Consider the following 14,950-nt stretch of genomic DNA (forward strand, 5'->3'; position numbering starts at 1 on the left):
GATGACAACTTAGAAAATATTCTTCAATTTGTTAGAATAAAAAAAGATAAAGCTCAGTATCATCTAAAAGAGGAAGAAGGTTACAGCCACACTATCAGAAGCAACCCTGACTCTGCGAAGAGAAGCTCTGGTGTGTTAATACAGTAATATGTTTGGATGAAGACACTGGGACCTAAGTGAGCTTTTACCCTGAGACCTCAAAACTTCAGAGTTGCTGGGGGGTAAAGTTGTTGGGAATAGACTATGAGCTAAAGAACAAGATGGCAAGGCCCTGGAGCTGATCTGTGGTTCCTGGGCTGGTCCTTGATTACAGGCATTCTCCCAGCTCCATTGCTGGAGAAGGCAACCCACTCCAGTACTCTTGCCTGGAAAATCCCATGGATGGAGGAGTCTGGTAGGCTGCAGTCCATGGGGTTGCAAAGAGTCGGACACGACTGAGCGACTTCACTTTCACTTTTCTCTTTCCTGCATTGGAGGAGGAAATGGCAACCCACTCCAGTGTTCTTGTCTGGAGAATCCCAGGGACGGGGGAGCCTGGTGGGCTGCCGTCTATGGGGTCGCACAGAGTCAGACACGACTGAAGCGACTTAGCAGCAGCAGCAGCAGCTCCACTGTATCAACAAGCACAGGAAGACTAATTCTCCAAACATTCTTCTCATTCCCTCATCCTAACCAGCTCAGGCCACTTGTTTTTCAGGGGCTCCCATCCCAGCATCCTCGGATCCTGCTGCTCTGGAGAATACAGCCAGCCTATAATCATTCCAGTGCCTGTATCTGCTCACCCGGAAAAACACTGCCTTCCCCATCCTGCATCTTTCCAAACACCAACCTTCTGGAAACTTTCTTGTTCAACAAAGACAGAACAAAAAGAAAGAACACCTCACCTTAGTCCTGTTTAGCTCTCTACCATTTATAAAGCAGGCTTCCCTGGTGGCTCAATGGCAAAGAATCTGCCTGCCAAGCAGGAGACATGAGTTGTATCCCTGGGTTGGGAAGATCCCCTGGAGAAGGAAATGGCAACCGACTCCAGTACTCTTCCCTAGGAAATCCCATAAACAGAGGAGTCTGGCGGGGCTACAGTCTATAGGGTCGCAAAGAGTCGGACATGACTTAGTGACTAAACAACAACAATGTCTACAAAGCACTTCCGCACACAACATCTGATCTCCTTTCTCACAACACCCCTGTGGACTGTGAAATAATATTTCCATTCCAAAGATGAAGATGTTAAAGCTCAGAAACATTAAACCAAAATCCAAACACCACATGGCTTATAAGTTGACCAGGTTGAGTTTTTCAACCCTGATCGTGTGACTCTGGATCAAATTCTTTCTAGCATACTTAAAAGGAAGACTGTATTTATGTGATTCTAAATTTTAGTAAATATAAACCACTATCTCATCTTCTGATTGGTATGTTTAGTAGCTGCGTATCTTTGTCAGCCAAAGTCAATGTCAAATGTGTACTTGCCACTCAAGTACATCATCAGCTATTTTTACCAATAAAATGGGTTTTTCCTGTTCAGCCTATATACCAAAGACATACTGCTGACTAGCTGATCATTTATGCATTTTACTTCATATTCTCTGCTATTCTGCATGACTTGACCACACAGTGCTTTATTTAATTCATTCTGTAAAATGGGAATAATGCCTGAGATGATTATCATGTTAAATGAGGCATGATTACAGAGACCTCAGCTAGCAGGGGTGTTCCCTTCAGTTCAGTTCAGTCACTCAGTCGTGTCTGACTCTTTGAGACCCCATGGTCTGCAGCACGCCAGGGTTCCCTGTCCATCACCAACTCCAAGAGCTTACTCAAACTCATGTCCATTGAGTCAGTGATGCCATCCAACCATCTCATTCTCTGTCACCCCTTTCTCCTCCTGCCTTCGACCTTTCCCAACATCAGGGTCTTTTCCAATGAGTCAGTTCTTCACATCAGTTGGCCAAAATACTGAAGTTTCAGCTTCAGCATCATCCTTCCAAAAAAATATTCAGGACTGATTTCCTTTAGGATTGACTGGTTTGATCTCCTTGCAGTCCAAGAGTCTTCTCCAACACCACAGTTCATAAGCATCAATTCTTTGGTGCTCATCCTTCTCTATGGTCCAACTCTCAGATCCATACATGACTAATGGAAAAGCCATAGCTTTGACTAGATTTGACTAGCTTTTAACTAGCTGTTCACTTAATGGTATTATATACTACTGCTTCTACTGCTACAACTTCATTACATTCACTAAAACCAAGTAGAGTTTTTAAAAAATATTTATTTATTTGACTGCACCAGGACTATGCACTAAGGATCTTCATTCTTTATTGTGGCACACAGGATCGTTTTAGTTGTGGCATGCGAACTCTCAGTTGCAGAATGTGGGATCTAGTTTCCTTACCAGGGATCAAACTTGGGCCCGCTGCTTTGGGAGTGTGGAGTTTGAGCCACTGGACCACCAGAGAAGTCCCTTAAGTAGACTTTTGTTTTCTAAAAAGTGCCTGATGTACTATAAGGCAGTATGGATACCATGATTCAGAGAAGCAGAAAAATGATTTCATCCCCTTGGCCTTATTTAATCCTTTATTTCTTTTCAGAAAGCTCCTGGAGCCCACAGTCCAATGGAGGACACAGACATGCAGACAAACAGCTCCTCCGTGATGACGGAAGTGCTCTAATGAGCATACCCAGGGCTTTGAAGGAGGCAGCCTTACACTGAGTTTGGGGAAGAATAGTCAGGGAAAATGAGGTGAAACCGAGTCTTGAGAGACAGGGATAATTTCTCTGGGATCCAAGAAGGAAAAAGGCATTCTATTCTAATAAGAGGTCAGGCAAAGGCAAAGGAGCAGGAAACAGAATGACGCATTTGGAGACTGGCAAAGAGGTGGGGCTTCCCACATGGCTCAGTGTTAATGAATCTCCAATGCAGGAGATGCAAGAGACACGGGTTGGATCCCTGGACTGGAAAGATTCCCTGGAGAAGGGCATGGCAATCCACTCCAGTATTCTTGCCTGGGAAATCCCATGGCCAGAGGAACCTGGTGGGCTACAGTCTGTGGGGCTGCAAAGAGTCAGACATGACTTAGTGACTAAACACACAAAGAGGTGTGATGTCTGCTGCACAGACGCTGGGCAGGGCTGGATGGGAGATGGAGATGGAGAGACTGGCAGGGACCTTGATCCTCTAGCCTGGTAGAGAAACCTTACCTGCATACTTGAATCACCTATGGGAACTCGAGAGCATGAACACTCAGGCTCCATCTCGAGATTCTAATTTGTTTGGTCTTGGGGAAAAAGAAAAAACTCTCCAGGTGATTCTAATGTGCACCCAGGACAATGGTGAGTCCTTTAAAAGATCTGAAGCAGAATCATTTAGACAAATATGCAGACAGGTCATTCTGGGAGCAGTTTGATGAGAAGGATGTCTGGAGGGGGCTGGAAAGAAGGCAAGGAGACAGCTGAGGATGACAAAGAGAGAAATAAGTAAAAGCTATTTGAATGGAAGAATCAACTAGTTATAAACTCGAGGAGAGAGAAAGGGGGAACAAGACCAGAGGGCTGGTCTGGCAGAAGAAGAATTAAGTCAGTGTGGCCTCTGAGGAGCCTGGTGGGAGATGCAGCTGGCACTCTCAAGCAGGACGCCTCCACGGTAGACTTTGATCCACGATGGACTTTGATGCTAAGAGGAAGCTGGGCTGAGGATGCAGCCATGCATCGCACTGACACACAAGCTGGCTACACACAAGAGCATGGATGCTGCCCAAAGAAAGCGGATGAAGAAGATGAAAAAGAAATAGGGCAGAAGAAGGAACTTGATCAATACGGATACTGAGAGGTGACTGGATGTATCAGAATCACCTGGAGGTTCTTACTAAAAATTTAGTTTCTTGGTGCTACCCTAGACTGAATCAGAACAGCCAGGGGGTAAGACCCCAGAAACTGATTTTTCCCAAGTTCCCAGGCACTTCTGAATCAAGGTTAGGCTGGACACTGTATCAGTTTGCTAACATTGCCATAACAAACTACCACAAACTTGGTGACTTAAAACAACAGAGATTTATTCTCTCACAGCTAATGGAGGCCAGAGGTCCAAAACCAAGATGTAGGCAGGGCCGTGCCCTCTCTGAAGCCCCCAGGGGGAGAATCCTTCCTGCCTCTTCCAGCTTGTGATGGTTCTATGGTCCCTTGGCCTGTGGCTGCATAACTCCAATCTCTGCCTTCATGTTCACATGGCCCTCCCCTCTTTCTGCATCTCTCTTCTGTGTGTCTCTTATAAGAACACTTGCCATTGGATTCAGGGTCCACCTGATAATCCAGGATGAATTCATCTCAAGATCCTTAAAAATTTACATCTGTGAAGACCCCCTTTTTCCCCAAAAAGGTCACATTCACAGCTTTAGGGATGTAGAAACATCTTTTGGCGGGCTACCAGACACCATGACAATAACTCAACTGGGTGGATGGGGGAGGGGACTGGAGTCCAGAACTCCAAGCTAAGTTCTCCAACAGTGGCAGGAAGAGGTGGGAAAAAGAAAACACTCTCTCTCTCAACCAAGACAGAGTCATCTGCTAAGTATACAGCTCGACTTCTAAGTCTCGTGCAGCCCTAGGGATCCCAGGCCACTAAGTATCCAGGACTCCATCTGAAAGTACTTTAGAAAACAGAAAAAAGCACCACAATTACCGATTGATAAAATACTAGACCACGTTACCCTCAAAATAGAGGTGAGAGCTTTGAAGGGCTGAAAAGGCTTTTATTAATTCGCTTTCTAAAATAAGTGAATTTGATATGAAGCTAGGATTTCATCTCTAAGATGCTGTGGCCATTTTCTCCTCACCACCTTAGTAACTTCCAGTCCAAACAATAAGTCACCATGGGAGCATGGCATCAGTTATTTCCATTTTCTGAAATATTTCCTAGGAGGGATTTCCCTGGCAGTCAAGGGGTACGGGTTTGATCTTTGGTCGGGGAGCTAAGATCCCATATGCTTTGTGGCCCCAAACCCAAAAAAACATTAAAAAAAAATCCACAGAAGCAATAATGTAACAAATTTAATAAAGATTTTAAAAAACAGTGCACATCAAAAAAATTAAAAAAAAAAAAAAAGTGTTTCCAAGGAGCAGGTGATACTCTTCAGTCACCAACTCTGAAGAAGGTTCGGTTATACCCCACTTCTCATCACCTACCAGTGTCCCAAAATCTTCACGGACTGCCCTCATTTTTATATCTACACATGCTCTACCTTCAAAGTTCTACATTATTACTATTTGCGTGGGCTCCCTGATGCACAAAAGTGGTCTATCCTCTAACAAGGAATTCCCCTGCTTGGCAAAAGGGTTTGTATGGCCAAAGGATCAATGGTGAGTGGTAGGGGTGTGTGAGTAAAGAGTCCGGTACTTGGCTGAAGTTAAAGTCGCAGCCAGGGGACAAAGCCTTCAGGATCAGATTCCCAGTGTGGTCAAAACCGCCCCATCATACAAGCCTACAGTGTAATGTGAAAGGCACACCTCTCCGCAGCCGCCACCCAGAGACTGTCCCAAAGAGACTGTGTGGAGGTACACAACCAAGTTTAAGCTTTAAGGAAATCAAGTTTCCATATCCGCTGGGGAAACGACAATAGTTATCATGGTGATGATGATGGTGCCAATGACGATAAAAGCTAATATTTACTGAGCACTTTCTACGTGCCAGGCCCTGTGCTGAGTGTTTGCAGACATTATGACTCACTTAGCACCAAGAGAGCTGATGAAAAGGAGAGTGATTAAAAGATGTTTAGAAAAAAGGGAAGGCATTATAAATTCCAGGATGTTCGGAAGGTCAATAGAGTGTCAACAGAGAAAGGGAGGACAATTCTCACATTGTCCCAGCCTAGGATGAGTTAGGAAGTAGCTAACTGCCTGATATTTCAGAAAGCATTCTTGGGCCAAGGAGGTCAATATCACAGACCAAGTTTATCAAGATATGCCTGCTGTCCCCTGTTTTCACCCCGTTGCCTAAGACCATCCAGATCAGCCTTGGCATTTAGCTGCCTTGGGAGTGACGTGGCCAGATAAGATGGGGCTTCCTTTGGTGGGTTCTTCCTGTTGCATCCTGAAATGGGCACTCTGAGCACAGAGCAGCTTAATCAAGGCTGCTTTGTCTGATGCCCCTCCAGATGTCCTTGGACACAAAAGCTGTGTTCTCCCGACCAATCACTGCCTGTATGAGATGTACACACTTCACAGCCAAAGTAGCTCCTTTCTTTGCTGTGACATGGAGAAGGCTCGATGGCCATGAATTTTTCTTGGGCTGGGCCTTGGAGAGCTCCAAGCCCAACGTTCTGCAGGAAAAGGCTGGGCAGGTTGCCACTGAGGAAATCCAGCCCGGTGGATTGAGTCAGATGGCGAAGCTCTACAGCTGCCGGGCAGAGCAGCAGTCCAGAGGCTGAATCGGCCTGCGGACCTGGCTCATTCAGCCCTACGGTATTTTAGAAGTTTTCATGTCCTCCAGTTTGCCATGATCTAACCTTTCTATCTTCTTAAATCCAGCCTACATTGAACATTCATATCACCTTCCTGTCCTGTATATATCAGCATTTTAGACCCTAATCTACAATGACATAGAGATAGATCACGTAGGCCTTAAAGTATTAGTGATTCCTACAGTGATTCACAGGCCTCCTAAAATTTAAATGGTGAGATACCAGTATTCAAGCTTTCAAAATTACAGAAGTACTCCATTTTAATGAAGAAGAGGTGGTCAGAAGCCCTAACATGGAATATATTTGGGTCACATAATATTTCTTCAAGTTCCCTCCAGTTTGTTCGCTCCCATGTGGAAAATTTCCTACTGTATGAGTCCTGGGAGACAAAAAGGGTAGATATCAAATTCTCCACTTTGATTCAAATTGTTTTATTTTTAAATTTTTATTTGTTTATTTTTGGTTGTACTGCAAAACTTGCAGGCTCTTAGTTCCCTGACCAGGGATTGAACCTTGGTCCCAGCAGTGAAAGCACGGAATAATAACCACTGGACCACCAGGGCATTCCCTAAAGTCATTTTAATGATACGGTCTGCTCAAACTCTGAGAAAGGGATGATAACTCCTCATCAGACCTCCACACAATCAGACTCACACTCTTAGAGGCATCCATTTTTAGAGAGGGTTCCAGGGGCTTCCCTGGAGGTCCAGTGGCTAAGACGCCGCTTCCACTGCAGGGGGTGCAGGTTTGATCCTCTGTTGGGAAACTAAGATCCTGCATCCCATGCAGCATGGCCAAAAAAAATTTTTTAACTAAAAAAATAAATCTAGGAAAAGAGGTTTCCATATTCATCATTAGCAGGTGATGTGACAAGGGAAGCAGTAACTACAGAGGATGCACAGCTCCTTACCGGATAAGGGCATTTTGAATTGATATCATGCTCCTTCACTGCATTACCCAGACAATAACAATTTTAGAAACTAGATCACAGAAGCACAGCCTGGATGTCAAGCAAAAGGGTCAACACAATAAAGCCTAATCAGCAAGATCACAAGTGTCCTTGGGGAATCTCAGAGAAGTTCTCAGTGGAACAACGGAGATCTCTTCAAGGAAGCAACCGTACCTGGTCTAGAGACTTTGGGGGTGCTGGTGCAGAGCGAATCTCTTGGTCTGGAGACCAATCTAAGCATCTGTCATACTGTGGGCGGGGGGCAGGGGCAGGTAGGAACCTCCTGGAGAAGAGCTCCTGATGCTCTTGCCCCGCTCTGCCATACTTCCTCCCCACCGTCAACAGACAAACCTGTGTTCCCAGCAGATCCTCACCTGGACCAATCCAAAATGCCAATGTACGGAGATGATTTTTATGGCCCTGGGCTGTCAGCTATTTATTTGAGTCCACGTAGATACTTTCCTTGCACACACATTCCTTCTCGTCTGTTTTCCACAATCTCTCCCTCCAGTGTTTTCCATCATTTCTCTCCACCTCCCGTTTTCCCAGTTTGAAGCTACCACTGGCAATACCGCAATCTCTGGAAAGAGGCCAGGCATGACACACACTTTGTGGAACTGTCACCTCAGCCTGCGGTTCAGGAGGTGCGGGAGACTGGAGGGACCGTCAAACAAGCCCACCAGCTGGCCTGACGCATGACCAGAGGCCCAGAAGCTTTTCTGTACTGCAGAAATGTTACCAAAACTCTGGCCAGACACACACATGGATGCACAATGGTTGAGACAAAAGAAACCGACTGGGAAAAACTGTGGGGCGGGGGGAGGGCAGAGTATTAAAGGAACTAAATTCCTGTTTGCTTCTGCCAAGTTTACCCGCAAAATAAATCTGATCAAAACTGAATGAAGGCTTCTAGCAGTAGGTATCCAAACAGTTCCCCCCGCTCACCTGTTTTAGAATGAAATGATCAGGGGGCGAAGGGAACAGGGAACAATTACGTCAATAAATATGTTGCCTGAATTAAAAAAAAAAAAAGTAAAATTCCCCAGACAAACCTTAACTCAGTGTACATATTAGCCCACAATAGACTGTTTAGAAAAATTATGCTTTAAATACACTGATTAAGAAAAAAAAAATCTAAAAATAGGCTGTTCTGTAGAACAGCTCGAGTCTCTGCCTGTGCTTTCATTTTAGAAAACAAATGCTCATGGACTCCTCAGGGGGAGGGGTTTAGCACAGGGATTCAAACTCACAGAAAATGGCCACCGGGTTTCAGAAACCTGAACGCAACAACCAGGGGCACTCAGGGGACCTTCTGGAAACACAGGGCACTTACCTTTCACAACAGTCAGCGCTAGAGACAGATATAACCTGGTTTATTTTGCCCCGCCAGCGACATAAATCATGGCCTCCAAAGTGTTTGTTTGCTGAACGCCACAATGACTAATCACCCGACTTTTATTTTTCTCCCTGAGCCAGAGAACCTCATGTGGGGGGCGGGGAACAGGTCATTTTTAGTGTAAGGGAGCTGCTAGGATTGGAGGTAAGATTCCTGTTTAAGCTTCATACATGAAAAAGAGAAGTTAAGGACCTCGAAAAGTATTTCCTAAAATAGGGACGCGCAGTCTTCTTATCAGACATGCCAATCATTCAATAGAAAAGAAAGTCTTAAAATAGATCATTCAAACATGGTACAAAGCTCTTGAGTGATTTCCTGAAACTTGTCAAAAAACAAAAATGAATATTCAGACTTAAATAAACAACCAAACAAGGTCAGAACTCACTTCACAGTGTATATTCATTTACAGGGAAAAAACAAAATGTTCTCCCAGGTAATTTACAATGCTTCTGTGCAAAAAAAGTCAACTTGCAGGGTAGAGTGGCTAAAGAAAACTCCAGAATTGCTAGACCTTGACAGGAAAAAATCTTAAAGGTCAGGCTTTTTTTTTTTAAACCCGATTTAGCACAGCACCCGGGGTGGGCCAGTTCTCTAATGTCTGAGTAAAACCCCATTTGGGGCTTCATTTCACTGCCACGTCATCGCTTTTTCCGTCTATCCCTGTGCCTTTGGCTTCCTCAAAGTGGTCCTCCCACCCCTTCCCGTTTTAAAGCAAAGATGGAACATGCATTAGTCTGAGGGAAAGGGTGGAACAGGCAACAGAAGGAAATTTGCAGCAGGGACCCGGGATGCAGTAAGACTGGCCACGGCCTCCCCTACGAGTACCAAGGACCACCCGAGACCTTGGCACCCTTGCTCTCCGAGTTCAGGTCAAGGACTATAGGACCAGAATAGACAGTCTACACAGGGACAGACCAGAATGCTGAGTAGATTCTGAGACCAAAAAACTCTTCCCTTTGGTCTAGAAGTGAATCGGCGTTCCATTAGAGCTAATCAGAAATCGCCATGCCTGCGTGAAAATGCTTATGTATTTGGGGAGACGGATTCTGAATGCCGCTGTCTTCTGCCTGGTGAGATAATAAATTCAGCTCTGTTTTTACTGAATCGCTGGTCTTATTATCTAGTGATAATCAACTCTGCAAATAATCACAAGTGTTCTAACACACAAACAGGAAAAATAACACGAACAGAACGAGACCTAGAAACAATATCCCATGCACAAAGCAGGAAGTGGCAGCTTGTATCTATCTCACCTGGCACAAAGCCAGCCTTCAGGGGGTGGCCGAAAGACCCCCAGGATGCTCTTCTAGCACTTGAACAGCCACTGGATTCCTCAGGACCACAGGGCGATGAGGACCACGTGCACAGGTGTGACCAGCAACATGGGCTGTGCGAGCTGGGTCTTCCTCTTTATACTCCTTGAGAAAATGCTTCGTTCCTCTCAAAACTAAATTACTGGAGACCTTAGAAATTTTCACTTAAATAAGAGAGGAAAAAATGCTTTAAAAAATAGGAGACAGCCTTCTGCCTCTCTCAGCTTAAAAGGAAAGTTTTCTTGACTGTCTTAATTGACAAGAATCCAAGAGCTTCGATGGAACAGGAAGTTTGCATTGTGGTGTCTTTCTGGTGACATTTGTGAGAAGCCCAGCAGGCATGGCGGGCTGCTCTTGTCAACAGAACAGTTGGAGAGAGCCAGTGATTCCTTGGGCTTGGCTTGCTGACTGCCCGTTCCTGCTGTCCTGATAATCCACCTTACGACAGGACCTACCTGTTTCTGTAGCAAACTGGACAGGCAAGGGACACTAGCTTCTGTTCCCCGTCTGCCACAAGTGGTGTGACCCTGAGCAAATCCTATGACTTCCCTGCACTTCCGTTCCCTTATCTGGAATGTGAAGAGGCTGGGCTAGTTTATTTCCTCAGGTTCTTTCCAGCCATAAAGTTTCAAACCATGATTCCTTACCTCCCATTTTGTCACCTGTTGACTGATTCCCCAGCCAGTAGAAAAAAATCCTCATTTCCTCCAAAGCAGAACATCTCTCCTACCCTTAAACCCATGCACTTTCCTCAAAAGGGTATGGGGTAAAGGCCGGACTCAAGGTCTGGCCAGTACAAGTACACCTTGGAGAACAGTGGGAGGGAGCTTTGCAACTGGGATCTCTGGCCAACCTCAGACGTGGAGTTACCATCTGCTTGTTTTAGCACACCTGCTTTTCTGCTGGGGAGGAAGTAGAATTACTGCTGGAAGGAGCCTTTTCTATCACTGAACCCAACTTTCTCAGGTTACAGGTGAGAAAATCAAGCCAGCACAGTTCTGTGCCTTTCCTTCCCAAAGCTGCACACTGGGTCAAGGGAACCAGTCCCAGGTCTCCAGTCCAATCTTCTACAGGATGCTCTTTGACCTCCCCCTCAACTCCCCACTGCAGGGCTCTGGGCTCTTTCCCCTGTAGAATTCCTTAGGGCCCCAGGGCAATCCCCTAAGGAACTGTTTTAAACTTTCAAAGTGACAGAGCAACTCTGGGAACATAAAGCCCCACACAGGGACAGTGACAGCTATAAAGTGAAAGTGAAAGTGAAGTCGCTCAGTCGTGTCTGACTCTTTGCGACCCCGTGGACTGTAGCTCGCCAGGCTCCTCCGTCCATGGGATTTTCCAGGCAAGAGTACTGGAGTGGGTTGCCATTTCCTTTTCCAGATGATTTTCCTGACCCAGGGATCGAACCTAGGTCTCCTGCATTACAGGCAGATGCTTTACAGTCTGAGCCACCAGGGAAGTCTAATGACAGCTATAGCAAGACACAAATCTTTGACCTTATCAGTGCAGCAATCCACTGGTATCTTTGGTCTAAAAGACAAGCCTGCAGCAGCAGTTGGATGGTAGATAAGAACAGGTGAGAAAGACAGGGAGGCCCTGAGGGTAGGGTCATGATCTGATGATACCTAGCACCAAGCTCATATTTGTTGAATGAATTCAAGTTTGCACATTACCTCTGTCCATTCGCTTCTTGTCAAAAATTCTGAGATTACTGGAATACCAGGGGCAAGGGTCTCTAAGCCACAATCAGGAATGATGAGCTATTTCACGCTCTCAGTATGTGGCTGGGGAAACTACGTGGGGTGTGGAGACAGAAGGCTGGACTTTGGAGCCAGATAAGAGCCCAAAGTGTGAAAAACTCATGTTTACAACATCAGACCGAACCTCTCAGACTCAATTTCTGCCACACCAGTTATCTGGAGATTCCAGTAAGATGGCTGAGATAATGCATGTAAGGGGCAGGATGGACTCCATGAAATTCAGTTCAGTCTTCTCCCCTCAGGGCCTAGGGTTTCGACATAGAAGCCCTGATTCTAAGCAAGGCTCCAGGACACTGGCATCCTGTTCCCCAAAAAGTGAACTGTCAGGGGAATGCCAACAACAGTTATAAAATGACTCAGTAGAGTTTTAATAAACATATCCCCATTGAGTCACCTGATTTTTAAATTACATACAAGGAATGTAAAGTGCAATTTAATAAACACGAGTCAAATATGTTTTATATTCTCCATAAATAGCTTAACACCAAACATGTATGTATGTCTCAATCCTTTCCTGTGAATACATAAAGAGAGCTGGGATGAGGAGGAGAAAAAAGGATAAATTATTCTCTCACCTATAAAATGAGGTTGGAAACAATGTGAACTAGTCTAAAAAGTATATGATTACAAGATGCGAAGAAAAAGGAAATATAATGACATGGATGTTTCTCAACCAGAAGACAGGGTCAGATAGACAGATGCATCAAACTATTTTAATGGTGTGCTTGTGCACTGTTACTGCCATTAAATATGTTATTGATAACAACACTTAAAGTTGCGTTGGTTTTGCAAACTCTGGGCATAGGAACAGGGTGTTACCACTTACTCCACAGGAAAAGAAGTTGATATGAGGGCTGTGTCACCCAGCACTGCTGTGGCTACACCGCAGATGGCAACAGTGGGGTGTGATAAGACTACCATTCCTTCACTATCTGGGATCCACGTGTCTTTATCTTATTACAAAATAGTTCGTAAACGTGACGTCTTTATGGATTTTAAACCAACCTATCAAGTCTCAGGTTTATCTCCTTTCTCTGCTTCCCAAAATCTGGCATTTGCTAATCTTCATCACTGCAGTACTTGTTTAAAATGAACATTCTCAGGAGTCTGCCCGAAATTTACTGAATTTGAGTCTCTGTGCCGAGGACCTGAGAACCTACATTTTAGTCAATCTCTCAGGTGTAATCTTTTATAAAAAGATTTTTTTTTTTTGATGTGGACCATTTTTAAAGTCTTTATTGTATTTATTACAATATTTCTTCTGTTTCGTGTTCTGGTTTTTTTGGCCATGAAGTGTGTGGGAACTTATCTCTCCTACCACAGATCAAACCCACACCACCTGCATCGGAAGGTGAAGCCTTAACCACTGGACCACCAGGGAGCTCCTTCCCAGGTAGATTCTTATCCGTACTAAACTGCAGGTCATTTGAGCTCTCACAGGATAGACTAGCTATCATGGAAGGTATGCGCGTGCCATGACTAGATGAACATGCTAAAATAAGTCATAAAAATAAGCCTTTAGGTATAGACAGATATTAGACAAAAATACATATACCTGTTGTAAAATTGTAAGGGGAATGGAATTAGCATTTATTAATTGCCTACTATGGCATGGATCCTGACCAAGTTATATATTACTCAATCTCCAAAACAATCCTATTTGAGTTATGGATGGAAAAAGTTAGGCTTAGAGAGTAACTTTTCTGAAGTCACAACCCTGGAAAATGGCCCAGCTAGGTTGTGAAATAGATTTATCTGACCCCAGCCTTCTCATTCCATTGTACTAAGCTCATATGCCCACGAAATACATACACACACGTGCACGCACACACACACACACTCTCTCTCCCCTGTCATAAACAGTCACATGGCAAAAGGCAAAATACAAACCTGATTACTGTTAGAAACCTTTACATCAACAGCAATGTAGTTTTTAAGAACTTTCTATCAACGGATATTCTTTGGTCGTCTGTTGACAACAGAATAAAGAGGACGACAACCGTCAAAACCACATTTAACATCTTGAAATTTTAGTAATCAGAAGTGTGTTTTGGGGCTTGCTAGGATAAAATTTTTGCAGTGATTCTTGATTAGTGCAAACTAACACATTTTTTTTTGGAAATGAAACCACTTGATATCCATTCTGCAAGTCATAGCATGTTACAAAGGAAAACAACAAATAAGGGATCTAGCACTTGTCAATCCAATGGCCGTCTTGGGCCTCATATCCCCTGTCTCGTTCATCTGGGCTTCCCTGGTGGCCGAGTGGTAAAGAATCGGGCTGCAATGCAGGAGACCCGGGTTCACTCCCTGAGTGGGGCAGATCCCCTGGAGGAGGGCATGGCAACTGACTCTAGTACTCTTGCCTGGGAATCGTGACCGAAGCGACTAAGCAGAAGCCTAACACTTCACGTTCTCTCCTCTGGGAAACCCTCTAGTGCTGGCTTCCAGAGCCCTGTTCTCCCATTCTTCCTTGCTCTCTTGTCAGACTTTTTGCTAGGTCCTCCATAACGTCCTTCTTTTCTCAGAAGGCTCCATCCTCAAGCTTTGCCTCTCTACGGTTTTTCACTGGAAAATTTGTTTTCTCATCTCTTAACTTTTTTTATATCAGTGATTCTAAACTAACCCTGGCCTCCCTCTAGGGTGCAAAACCACTGATCGTCTAGGGGACATCATACTTCATACTTCAACACTTCAAACTCAGCCCCTCGAAAATGCAGTCGCTCACCCTTCTCCAAGTTGTCTTCATGGGTACCACTGCTCTGGAAATCTCAGTGTCAGCTTTAGCTGTTTTTTCTCTACTCAGATGTCAGATTGGGTCAGTTTTTCCCTTTGCGTCTGTTCCTTTCCCATTTCACTGCTATCATCCGTTTCCGGCCTTCCCCAAGTTCCCTCCACCCTGCCTTTTCCTTGGTGGATTCTGGTGCCCTTCTAACTGGTCTCCCTGTCTCTGGTTTCTGCCCTGCCTTTTCTTCTGATTTCAAAGTAGGTACTCGATAAATATTTGCTGTGACATTTATAGAACTCCTAGAAGTTTGCAAAGCACACTCACACTCAACATCTCATTTGTTCCATTTGGA

At 44.7% G+C, this 14,950-nt stretch overlaps 1 protein-coding gene across 17 annotated transcripts in view; it reads right to left on the reverse strand.

Annotated features, from left to right (window-relative positions):
* ZBTB38 (zinc finger and BTB domain containing 38) overlaps positions 1-14,950 on the reverse strand; it is a 128,410-nt gene that overhangs the window by 75,655 nt on the left and 37,805 nt on the right. For 3 of the 17 annotated variants that reach the window (XM_025290819.3, XM_025290827.3, XM_044946502.2), the window contains one exon: positions 10,054-10,277. The exons of the other annotated variants lie outside the window; for them this stretch is intronic. The gene's annotated coding sequence lies outside the window, so the exon portion shown is untranslated. The remainder of the gene's footprint in view (positions 1-10,053; positions 10,278-14,950) is intronic. 17 annotated transcript variants of the gene reach the window in all.

This window comes from Bubalus bubalis, chromosome 1 (assembly GCF_019923935.1).
Source record: "Bubalus bubalis isolate 160015118507 breed Murrah chromosome 1, NDDB_SH_1, whole genome shotgun sequence".
Lineage (NCBI taxonomy): Eukaryota > Metazoa > Chordata > Mammalia > Artiodactyla > Bovidae > Bubalus > Bubalus bubalis.